Below are 11,644 nucleotides of genomic sequence, written 5' to 3'. Positions count from 1 at the left end.
GTGAAGTAGTAAGTTCGATAAGATACGGGGAGATTCGAATGGCTGATTTGTGGTTGTTTTTTTTTTTTTTTTTTCTATGGTAGTTGCTCTTTTATATGACAAAAATTACTTTTTTGATGGATATTTTGTCATTATTTTTTCATATTTTACCCTTTCATAAATAATGAAAATACTCCAAACTATTGGGGTGCTTCTCAAAATAGTATAAACTATAATTTAACTATCAATATACTCAACTATTACACCCCCTCCGCTTTGAATACAATTAGCTCTTTATTAACTTGTAATAGCAGGTAAATTTAAGTACGAGTCTCACTCTTCTCCCTATGATCTTCATCTTCCTCCCTTCCTGTACAAAGCACTGAACATTGGCTTCCTTGCTAAAACCAAGAAAAAACCCAATTCAAATTACCCAAAAATCAATCAAAAAGCACACAAATACCCAATTAACACCTAATTACATAACAAATCACCAATTTCACCCAGATAATTGAATAAACAACACAATCAATCAAACAACAGTTAAAAAAACCTCAAAAATGGCTAAGAATTTGCATATCTACTTGAAAGAGTGATATTAAACTCGGTTCTTTACGGAAGCTGTTGTCAAATATTGGATCTAGGAATGAATAATGAATTCTAGTTTTCTTTTTCCAATTTAAATTGGGGGTTTCTTTATTAATTTTTTTTTGGCAAATTTCACTCTTATTGTTTCACTTTGATATGCTTACTTTTTTTTCAAGAAAAGAATAAAACTTTAACCATTAAGACTAGAACCTTAGCCATTACACATATCATTATCACCACAAATATTGATGTTTAGCAAATTAAATGGTTTTCTTCTAATGACATTTCCAATTTGAATTTGTCTTCTGATTTTTGAACTTAATTTTTTTGGTTTTCAGTTGAGCTGCAAATCCGATTCTGGGATATATTTAATTTCATATAAAATAGTTTATGAATAAACTTTGATTTTGTCAATTTTGATGTCTCTTTAGAATGCTACGTTTTGGTCTTCTTATTGTACCATTTAAGATATTTGAGCCAGTTCTTCATTCAATTATGAAGCAAACGCCATTCCGGAGATTTTTTTGGACTAATGGTGTGAGACAATACATGTAAAGCCATCAAATAAGTTTAGATAGCTGATACGGAAAACATACTTTGCCAAAGTTAAATTAGGGTGTCTTGAATCAGATGGTTAATGGCCTTTTGGAGGAGAGCAATTGTGTTTTGTATAAAGTAAAGGGAACAAGATAAAGAAAGAGAAGGGTAAAAAGAAAAAGAAACCAGTTCGACAGGTAGCCCTTCCACCTGTTTTAGTGAAAAAAAAGAATGTAATAGTTGGGTATATTAGTAGTTAAATACAATTCAGAGTATTTTGAGAAGCACCCCAATAGTTTAGAGTATTTCTATTAAATAACCCAAAAAAATGAGTAACGAAACGTCGTCGACGTTTTATAACGAATCGTTTTCATAAAAAAAATTAACACTATCCTTGCATTCTCTTTCCCACTTCCTCTTACTCACTCTTTCCTTTGTACATAATTACCACCTATCCCTCACCCCTGCCCCACTGCCACCGTTGCCACTGTCACCAATACCACCACCAGGCCGCCGCACCACCACTGTAACAGCCCGGCCCAAACCGGGTCGGGAGCGGTTACTTATGATAGCTCAGCAGGCTGTGTACATGGCCAACAGATCAACACGGGTCCTTAATAGCGCATTTTGTCCTCACTCATGCACATCCCGGAAACCTTCCCATGAGGTCACCCATCCTAAGACTACTCCCAGCCAAGCACGCTTAACTTTGGAGTTCTTTCGCATGGATGACCATAAAAGAAAGTGCACTTTGTTGATATGAGTAGTACTTCCAATCCCTTTAAGCACTAGTCATTTAAGCTTATCACTGGACCTCTTCAATTAACGTGGGGTGTTACAATCACCCTCACTTGAAGAACGCAACGTCCTCGTTGCGCCTGGGAGCATAACCGCTAACCCAGAATCTTCCTCCGCTAGGTGGGTGATCACAATGGATCGAGCATATAACAACTGCCTCCGGGAGCGTATAACAACAGCCTCCCATCACCACACGGTCGCAAGGTTGCTCTGATACCACTTGTAACAGCCCGGCCCAAACCGGGTCGGGAGCGGTTACTTATGATAGCTCACCAGGCTGTGTACATGGCACACAGATCCAACACGGGTCCTTTATAGCGCATTTTGTCCTCACTTATGCACATCCCGGAAACCTTCCCAGGAGGTCACCCATCCTAAGACTACTCTCAGCCAAGCACGCTTAACTTTGGAGTTCTTTCGCATGGATGACCATAAAAGAAAGTGTACTTTGTTGATATGAGTAGTACTTCCAATTCCTTTAAGCACTAGTCATTTAAGCCTATTACTGGACCTCTTCAATTAACGTGGGGTGTTACAACCGCGCCACGATATTGTCTTTGGAATTCAGCAGAAATACAGTACTCCAAACTAAGTCCAATTCATATCGCATACTTAACAAAGGAATTCGCGAAGGAATATCAAATGAAGCACATAGAATTATGGATGAAATTACCAATTAACATACATCTCATCATAAGTTGAAACATAGTATAATCTTCAAACTAACGATCAAACATAGTATAATCATTAGTTTTGGACTCGAATTTCAATTCCGGGTTGGGCTCGGGTTTGCTGCAATTGCTAGTTTGTCGGAGCAAAAAAGTAGCAGGTGCGGTAATTGTAGGTAACGGCACATCACAGGACTGAATTGGGGCTGCTAGTGTTGTTGTTGTGGATGGAGGCGTGATTGGAGGGTGAGTTATTGCTGGTGTTGATATCCAACGTTGGGGACGGAGAGGGACGTTGATAGATCAACGTTTGGGGGTGGGTGAAACGTTGATCTTTAACATTGGGAAGGGATTGTAACGTTAGGCTTGAACGTTGGGGTGGGTTGGAAAGTTGGGCTTCAATGTTCGTCATGGTGCTGGACGTTGATCTTCAACGTTATGGCTGGGCTCGGACGTTGAATGCCAACGTCAAGCATGGTGTTGGACATTGGTTTTCAACGTCCGCATGGTGTCGGACGTTGAATTTTATCGCCTGGTTTGGACCTCTAAATTTCATTTCCACCTTAATTTCCGTATTTAAATTGTTTTTTTGTTTATCGATGTTTTTCTAATTTTTTTTTTTTGTTTATGGACGTTTTTTTTTTGTTTATCGATGTTTCGTCGTTCACTATTGAATTCGACCGTCAAAATGTTGTATTTTTTTAAAAAAATTTGTTATTTGGGAGAGAATAGAGTAGAGAGTGTGTCAAGGGTAGTGGTGGTCTTCTTTTTTTTTTAAAAAAACGTCGACATCAACGATTCGTTACAAAACGTCGACTACGTTTCGTAACCCAAAAAAAACTCTATCTGATTCGCTTTCTTAAAAATTAATCAAATCCGTCAAATTATTCTATCTAATTCTCTTCTAGAACTTCTAATGCCGCAAATAGACCAATTACATTAGAAGAGACACATAAGAAGCCAAATAAATGACAAGTTTGTATATATAAATATACAAATTGTTGTATAGGGCGGTCTTATAACATAAGACCAGCCTAATTTGTGAAAGCCCAAAAAAAATAGATTTTTTTTTAAAAAAAAAAAACCTAATGCTAATTTTAAAGCTAACTGTTCTTCCTAAGAAAACCAACGGCTAACTCCACTAGTTGCCTAACCGTTTATCTCCCAAATTAAAAATTTCTTTTTATCATCATCACAATTGTTCATCACTTTCACGGCAACTTTTTGGTGTTCTTCATCTCTGCAACTTCATAGCCTCTTACCAATCACAACAATGTCCGGAAAGGAGAAATCCATCCAGCAAGGTTTGTTTAATTTTTTTTTTTAATTGTATTACATATATTTTTTCTTCTATTTTCTACATGCATGAGGTTGAAGGTACCGTCTTTGGCAATGCACTTGTGTAAGGATGGTTTTTCTTACGCGTGATGTGAATGGTTTTTACGAGGAGTATGTGCAGGGGGTTAAGGACGGGGATTCGACGATTGCTGAGGGCGGTTGGGGTTGAAATTGATGGGGGATAAAACTTGATTCTAAGGTTGAGTTTATGACGTGAATGTTCAGTTCTGGTCAAATTGATTTGTAGGAAGTATTTGACAAGATTTTGGTATTCGTCGTCGAACAAAGTTTCAGTGAAGTTTAAACTCAATTGTAGTTCAACTTTAATTCCCACAATAATTTCTGTTCATTCTCAATTGAGGATGTAAAAGATCTGGGTTTTGGTGGGTTGTTGATGATGAAATTGAAGACACTTTCTTTAGGCGTCGTTCCTTGGTTAGTCCGGAACTTTAACCCGCATAACAGACTTCAAAGTTTGGGAAATGGTCACATGTACTATATTACGCCCGATGATGTTCATGACATCTTGGGAATTCCAACATATCCTAACAAAAAAATAGAGGCAGTGACACACCATGGAAGAGGGCAGACTAAAGATGCTTCTTTAGTTAAAAAATGGATGGATGTACTTAAGGTGTCAAAGGAGGAAGACCTGATGTTGGACAAGGTTATTAACGCCTTTTGTGAGCACGAGAATGGTGGTGACATCTTTAAGGGTTTGTTTATCTTGTTTTCTGTTTCAAGCTTCTTATCACCGAACTCTGAATGAAAAGTTGATAAGTCACTTTTTAAAGTCTTAGAAGGCCTTTCCCATTTGCCTCGATTGGATTGGTGCTCCTTTGTTTTGGATAGACTTTGTACATCGGTAAGGAGGTATTTTGAGAATATATCTCAAACTACTGCCAATGGTTGTGTCTTGGTATTGTTACTAGCCTATCTTCACCGAATGTCATTTCAAGGCATACTAGCACCATTGAAGATTCCTCTTGTTCAGAATTGGCACGATGACGAGGTGAAGAAAAGAGTTAAAATTGAGTTCCAAGTCGGGTATGGTATGGTTAGGGAATCATAGACACAACAACCTTTCCCATTTGTAAAGTGTATAGGCAATGGGCAGTTACGCGTCAACCCTTGGATGTAGTCGACACTGATGGGCAGGAAACAGAGGGTGTACAACAAGATCTCTCTACAAAATAATGTCAACATGCTAGGTGTTGAAGTTGGCGATACATCATCAAGGTCTATGTACTATAGTATACCTGACAATCTGCCTTCTAATCATGAAATCAAGTCACGATCTACACAGGTGAGTACATAATGTTATATGTCATCATTTTACATAATTTTTTCGTTTTACTTCAGTCTGGCTATTGAATATTTTAGATGAAAAATGATAACTATAAGTTATTAATCTGACAATATGTGGTTCCTATTATTAGTCTCCTGATAAATTATTATGTGAATACAACATTCTGAAGAGTCGTGTCTGTAATACCCCTTAATTTAATAATAATTAATGAGAATAATTTATGTAATTTAAATAATTAATTAATGAGATTTCTAATAATTGTTGTGAGAAAGACGTTAATTAAATAATAAATAAATAAGCAAGTCGGGAATTGGGTTTAGCTAGTAATAAGCCTTGGGCCGTGTGTTGTGAATAAATGGGCTGATTAGATTAGGCCTAGCAAGAGTAGTAGTCGGGATTTAAAGCGGAATTTAATAATATAATAATAAATTGGTAATTCTTAATAATAATTAGAAAAGGCAATAGTTTCCTAATTGGTCTCATATACTCCATAAACCTAGTCTATAAATACTTAATAAATCGGAAAAGTAATTCATAGAGGAAGAGGAAGGAAATTTAGAAGACAGAAGAGCGATTGGCGATTGGCGATTAGCGAAAAAAAGGTAAGACCGTCTCACAATTTAATGTATTGATTTTTGTAACTAATATAACTGGTAAACTAGACCATCATAGGTATTGCTTTGACCGTGGGACACCAGGGGGTTGGCCGGACCTCCGTTTGACCGCCGTTGACCGTGAGGGGTGGGGTAATTACTGGGTTTTCGTGGGTGTGTGGGACACGTTGAACCTGGCTTTTCGACCCTTGTTGTGACTCGTTTGAACCCAGACCAGGGTTGGTTGGCTCGTAGTGGCTGGTAGACCTTAGTGGGAGGTCAAGGGTGGTTACAGGTGGTGGTGTGTGCGGTGTCTCGCTGGAATTCGTAGGATTAGTGATGGTTATGTGTTAGTTACCCTATGTATAAACATGGGATTGTGGGACGATGTGGAGGGAGTCGTGACCTGGGCGAGGGTTGGCCGTGTTCCTGGCGGTTGGTCGACAACTTTGGGGTGGTCGTTGGTGGTTATTATCAGTATTTGTGCGACGGTGGCCGGAGTTCGCATAAAACAGGGGAAGACAAAGGAAGCAACGTGACCGTCTTAAGACAAGCATTGTGACCGTGTTTGCGACCGCACCGGGGATGGGGGACCACCCCTGGAGTCACCGTGGGACAGATGTAACACCCCGGCCCAAACCGGGTCGGGGGCGGTTACTTATGATAGCACACCAGGCTGTGTACAGGGCCCACAAATCAACACGGGTCCTTTATAGCGCTTTTGTCCTCATTCATGCGCATCCCGGAAACCTTCCCAGGAGGTCACCCATCCTAAGACTACTCCCAGTCAAGCACGCTTAACTTTAGAGTTCTTTCGCATGGATGACCATAAAAGAAAGTGCACTTTGTTGATATGAGTAGTACTTCCAATCCCTTTAAGCACTAGTCATTTAAGCCTATCACTGGACCTCTTCAATTACCGTGGGGTGTTACAACAGAGGTGTCAACGGTGGTGGCCAGAGGTGGTAGTGGTGGCTGTGGTGGTGTTGGCGAGGTGCTTTATAGGCGGTGTTGGTAGATGTCGGGTTTTCGGTAATTGGTAGTGTTTGTGGTCGTTGTTGCTAGGGCGTGTCATGATGGCAGTGTATGGTGGTGGTTGCTGGTGTTTGGACCGTGGATGGGTTGTTGGCAGGGGAGACTCGTGGTGGAGCTGGTGGCGGGTGGTTGTAATTGGCAGGAATGGGTGTTAAAAGAAGGGTGTTTGTGGGTTGGTTTTCACGAGTGTAGTGTGTGTTAATGTGTAATACAAGTGACATGGGTTATGGGTATTGTTGGGTTTTATTATTAATTATAAAGACGGGTCTTGCGTAAGATCGTACACGAGCAAATAATTAATGTAAATAAATTATAATCAATTAAATTATGATAATGTATTGAATAATTAATAATTAAATTATAAATATATTATTCATCTATAGGTGACGGACTTGTGGAACGGGTTTGTTGAAGAATATTTTTAGTAGATTGCATTATTCGGAGTTGCTTGCCAGGTAGGAATTTCCTACTCAACTCGATTTTATTGTTAGGTGAATGAATGTTTAAATGTGACGATTTATGAGGTTAAGGTTAATATTGTGATTCATTATTGGAAGTAGAGTAATGGAGTATGTTAAGATGTTGGTTGAGATGAAGACGGGATTTTTATTGAGTTTTTGTTGTTTAGTTATATTTGGAATGGAGAGTTAATTATTCAGTTGAGCATAACACGGAGTGTGTTACTGTCAGTTGTGCATACCAAATGATTGTTACTGCCAGTTGCGCATAGCAAATGATTGCTATTGCCAGATAGTTGTGCATAGTAAGTGATTACTACTGCCAGTTGAGCATGGTACGAAAGTACTACTGCCAGTTGTTGAGTTGAGCATAGCACAGTGTTAAGGGAGTTGTGCTACTGCCAGTGACGTAAGTGAACTGTACGGACGAAGTGATGAGAATTTGAAGGATGTTTATTTTGGTTGGATTATTATTATTGTTGTTTAGTTTATTCCTACTCAACCTCGCGGTTCACTGTGTATTCGTGAACACCTGCGGTGAACCGTTTTATGGGGAGCAGATTTGACAGGTACTAAAGATTAGCTGACTTGGGAGCTTATGGGTTTGCGTGAGGATTTGGCAAGACTACCTAGAAGTCTAGATCACTTAGTTATTTTATCACTCAGTTGTATTTATTTCCGCTGCGAGTTTGTAATTTATTTATTTAAGTTGTTTTAATGAGTTGTAATAAAAGTGTTGAGTAGTAAAGTTTTAATAAAGTACTTTGGTTCTGTTTAATTTGTACTCACTGCCTCGGGAAACCGAGATGGTAACAGTCCTATTTATTTGGGAATGTCTAGTTAAAGGCTCCTGAATAAATGGGGGTGTTACAAAGTGGTATCAGAGCGAACGATCCTCAGGCCTAACCAATGAACAATAATGAATATAGGATGTGTCTAATAAAATGAACCCGGGTAGAAACTGATAGGAGCCCACTTAAGGCTTGGGATGAGTTAGGGCCCCCCTCACACCAAACTCCTGGCCCTTTCAGTTTTGAACCGGTTCCCTTGAGAGATATTACAGAGTGGGGTAATTTAAAATGAATATTGTTTATTTTGGCGTAGGAGTTTTGGTTGCCTTGTTTGAATATTGTTTTCATTGATGACTGAGATTACGGGACGTAACCTTGATGTTAAGGGGAGTGGAATGGATGAAATTAGGATTTGAGGTTCGATTGTTTTGATCATGAGCATGACAGTGATTACAAATTGATATTGATTATGTGGTTGGACGTTGTGTGATAGTAGAATCATGTCTAGTGATATGCGGTTGTGTGAATCCCAAAGCCATGTTATTTAAAATATATTATGAAATGATTAACTAATTATTATGAAATGATTAAACTTGTGATATGAATGCTTTAGAGTAGATACTAGTCGTGTGAGAAAGTTTATTGACCAAGTTGTGTTGATATAGGAGTAGGAGGGTGTGAATGAGGGCTTGTGACCTAGTAAAAGGAACCTAGAGCTGAACTTTATTCCGTCAGATTTTACCCCTATTTTATTTTGTTGCCATTTGACCTCCGTTCATCATACAAGGTTGAAATTTTTATGAGTGATAACTCAGTGAGTTAGCTTACCAATGCCATTGGTCTCATGTTTAAAAGTTATATGGTTTGGGAGAAATAAATAATTTAGTGGACAGTGGTCAGAATATTCCTGTACAGTTAAGTTTTCGACAAACGATTTTGTAAAAATTCTCATTTTATTTGTACTTAATATTTTTGCCTAATTCCCACTTCACTGTTTAAATGATTCAAATATGTTTCTAAATTGATAGGGCATGTTGAAAGGTAAAGTTTTGACAATTAACAGTGATTTTTACAAGTTAACCCAAGTTTTTGACAAATTGCTGATCAGTTTTTGTTTCAACCCACTGAATTGTAAAAATCTTTATAAAATGATTATTCCAGATCTGGGCTAAATTCTTTTTCTCATAATTAGAAAACTCTTTATATTTTCTGGAAAGTATAAAAACTCAATGTAGAAAGTAACGGTTAATTAATGGTGATTTTTGAAAGTTACAGCTTGACTTTGATTTCCGAAAAATGCGAGTTTTACCAAAAGTTTAATATACAAGTTTTGTCAATTCTTAACTTATGATAATTGAAAGGTAGGAGTAATGATATGGGGACCTAAAGAGGAGTAAGAAAGGATAGAAGTGACCGTACCTCGTTTTGCCGGTATAGAATATTTAAAAAATGTTAAGCCATCTTCCTCGGGTAGAAAACTCATGTTGTCTTGTTTTACTTTTATAGAACCATATCTCCAAAGAAATCTACACCTACACCCTCTACCATGTCCCAAGAGGAGATTGACCATTTGATATCTATGAATGAGGCTTTGACTGCGACACAGAAGGCTAAGGGGTCAGTTCAGGATCCAGCAAAGATGAACGCTAGTATCGCAAGGCACAACCCGACGAAATATGACGGATTAGGGGAACCATATTTACTTGGGGATTGGCATAGGGAGTTTTACAACCTTTTTGAGTTGCTAGGATGTCCTGCGGAGTTGCAAGTAGATCAAGCTGCTTACTATTTGAGAGGAAAAGCGGGTTTGTGGTGGAATCGTAGTAAGGAAGTTTTAAGGGAAGCTTGGAGGGAGAGTGATGAACCTTTTATCACTTGGAAGGGTTTCAAGGAGAATATGAGAGCCGTATTTGTACCAGAACATGTTAGGAGTAAGATGAGAGCTGAATTTGATTCTTTCAAGATGACTGAGGAGATGACAGTAGAGACTTATTATAACAGGTTTATGGTATTGTCAGAATATGTAACTGATTTGAATTTTAGTGATGAGATGTTGATACTCAGATTTGAAAAGGGATTAACAACCACTATTAAGAAGAGGCTTGCAGCTAGCCAACCAAGTATCATGGATGGTGTTTATTAACGAGCTGGGCACGCAGAGAGGATTGCAGATATGTTAAAGGAAGAGAGGAGGGAGAAGGAGGAGAAGAAGGAAAAGAGTGAGAAGAGAAAGGCTAAGTCATCAAGTGAGGTAGTTGGGGGTAGTAAGAAAAACAATACTCAATCTAAACATTTTTCACCCGGAGGGTTTAGTTATAGTGGAAGTGCAACACGGAGTGGAGAAGGAGGCTCAGGCCAGATTCCAGTTCGAGGATGGAGGTGTTTTAACTGTAATAAAATGGGGCATAGAGCTTTTGAATGTAGGAGTGCACCTAGGGGAAGTAATGAAAATAGGAACCAAGAGGGTTATCGAACTCCCGCACCAAGTATTGGGGGAAATAGGAATGCAGGGCAATGGAGTACCCAGAGGAGCTACAACAATAGGCAAGGCAATGGGGGCAATCAGAGTAATGGTGGAAAGACTTTTGGTACAGCTAGTACAGTACAAGGGAATGGAGAGAAGGGTAACTAGTTTCATTGAGAGGATTAGAGTCTTATTATTTATATAAGTATTTCCGTTGTTAGTGATTTAATAAAGTAATTGTAGTTCCGAAACTTCGGGACGAAGTTTATTTTTAGGGGGGTAGAATGTGACACCCCGTGTTTTAAGTTTATTTTGTGATACATTTTCATGTTTTGAATTAGTTTTGTGATACATTTTGATAAGTATGATATGGTTTGATAATGATTAAGTAAGTTAATTATGTTGCAATGATTATAAGTGGAATGAGGCTCAGTTGTGCGGATGCTTATAAATGTTGTTGTAATAGTTATGGACGAACTTCGGGACGAAGATCATTTTAAGGGGGAAGACTGTAATACCCTGTAATTTAATAATAATTAATGAGAATAATTTATGTAATTTAAATAATTAATTAATGAGATTTCTAATAATAGTTGCGAGAAAGACGTTAATTAAATAATAAATAAATAAGCAAGTCGGGAATTGGGTTTAGCTAGTAATAAGCTTTGGGCCGTGTGTTGTGAATAAATGGGCTGATTATATTAGGCCTAGCAAGAGTAGTAGTCGGGATTTAAAGCGGAATTTAATAATATAATAATAAATATAATAATAAATTGGTAATTCTTAATAATAATTAGAAAAGGCAATAGTTTCCTAATTGGTCTCATATACTCCCTAAACCTAGTCTATAAATACTTAATAAATCTGAAAAGTAATTCATAGAGGAAGAGAAAGGAAATTTAGAAGACGGAAGAGCGATTGGCGATAAAAAAGGTAAGACCGTCTCACAATTTAATGTATTGATTTTTGTAACTAATATAACTCATAAACTAGACCATCATAGGACTTGCTTTGACCGTGGCCTTGACCATGGGACACCAGGGGGTTGGCCGGACCTCCGTTTGACCGCCGTTGACCGTGAGGGGG

The sequence above is a fragment of the Silene latifolia genome, chromosome Y (genome assembly GCF_048544455.1).
Source record: "Silene latifolia isolate original U9 population chromosome Y, ASM4854445v1, whole genome shotgun sequence".
NCBI lineage: Eukaryota > Viridiplantae > Streptophyta > Magnoliopsida > Caryophyllales > Caryophyllaceae > Silene > Silene latifolia.
Note: the sequence above shows the minus strand (reverse complement) of the source record.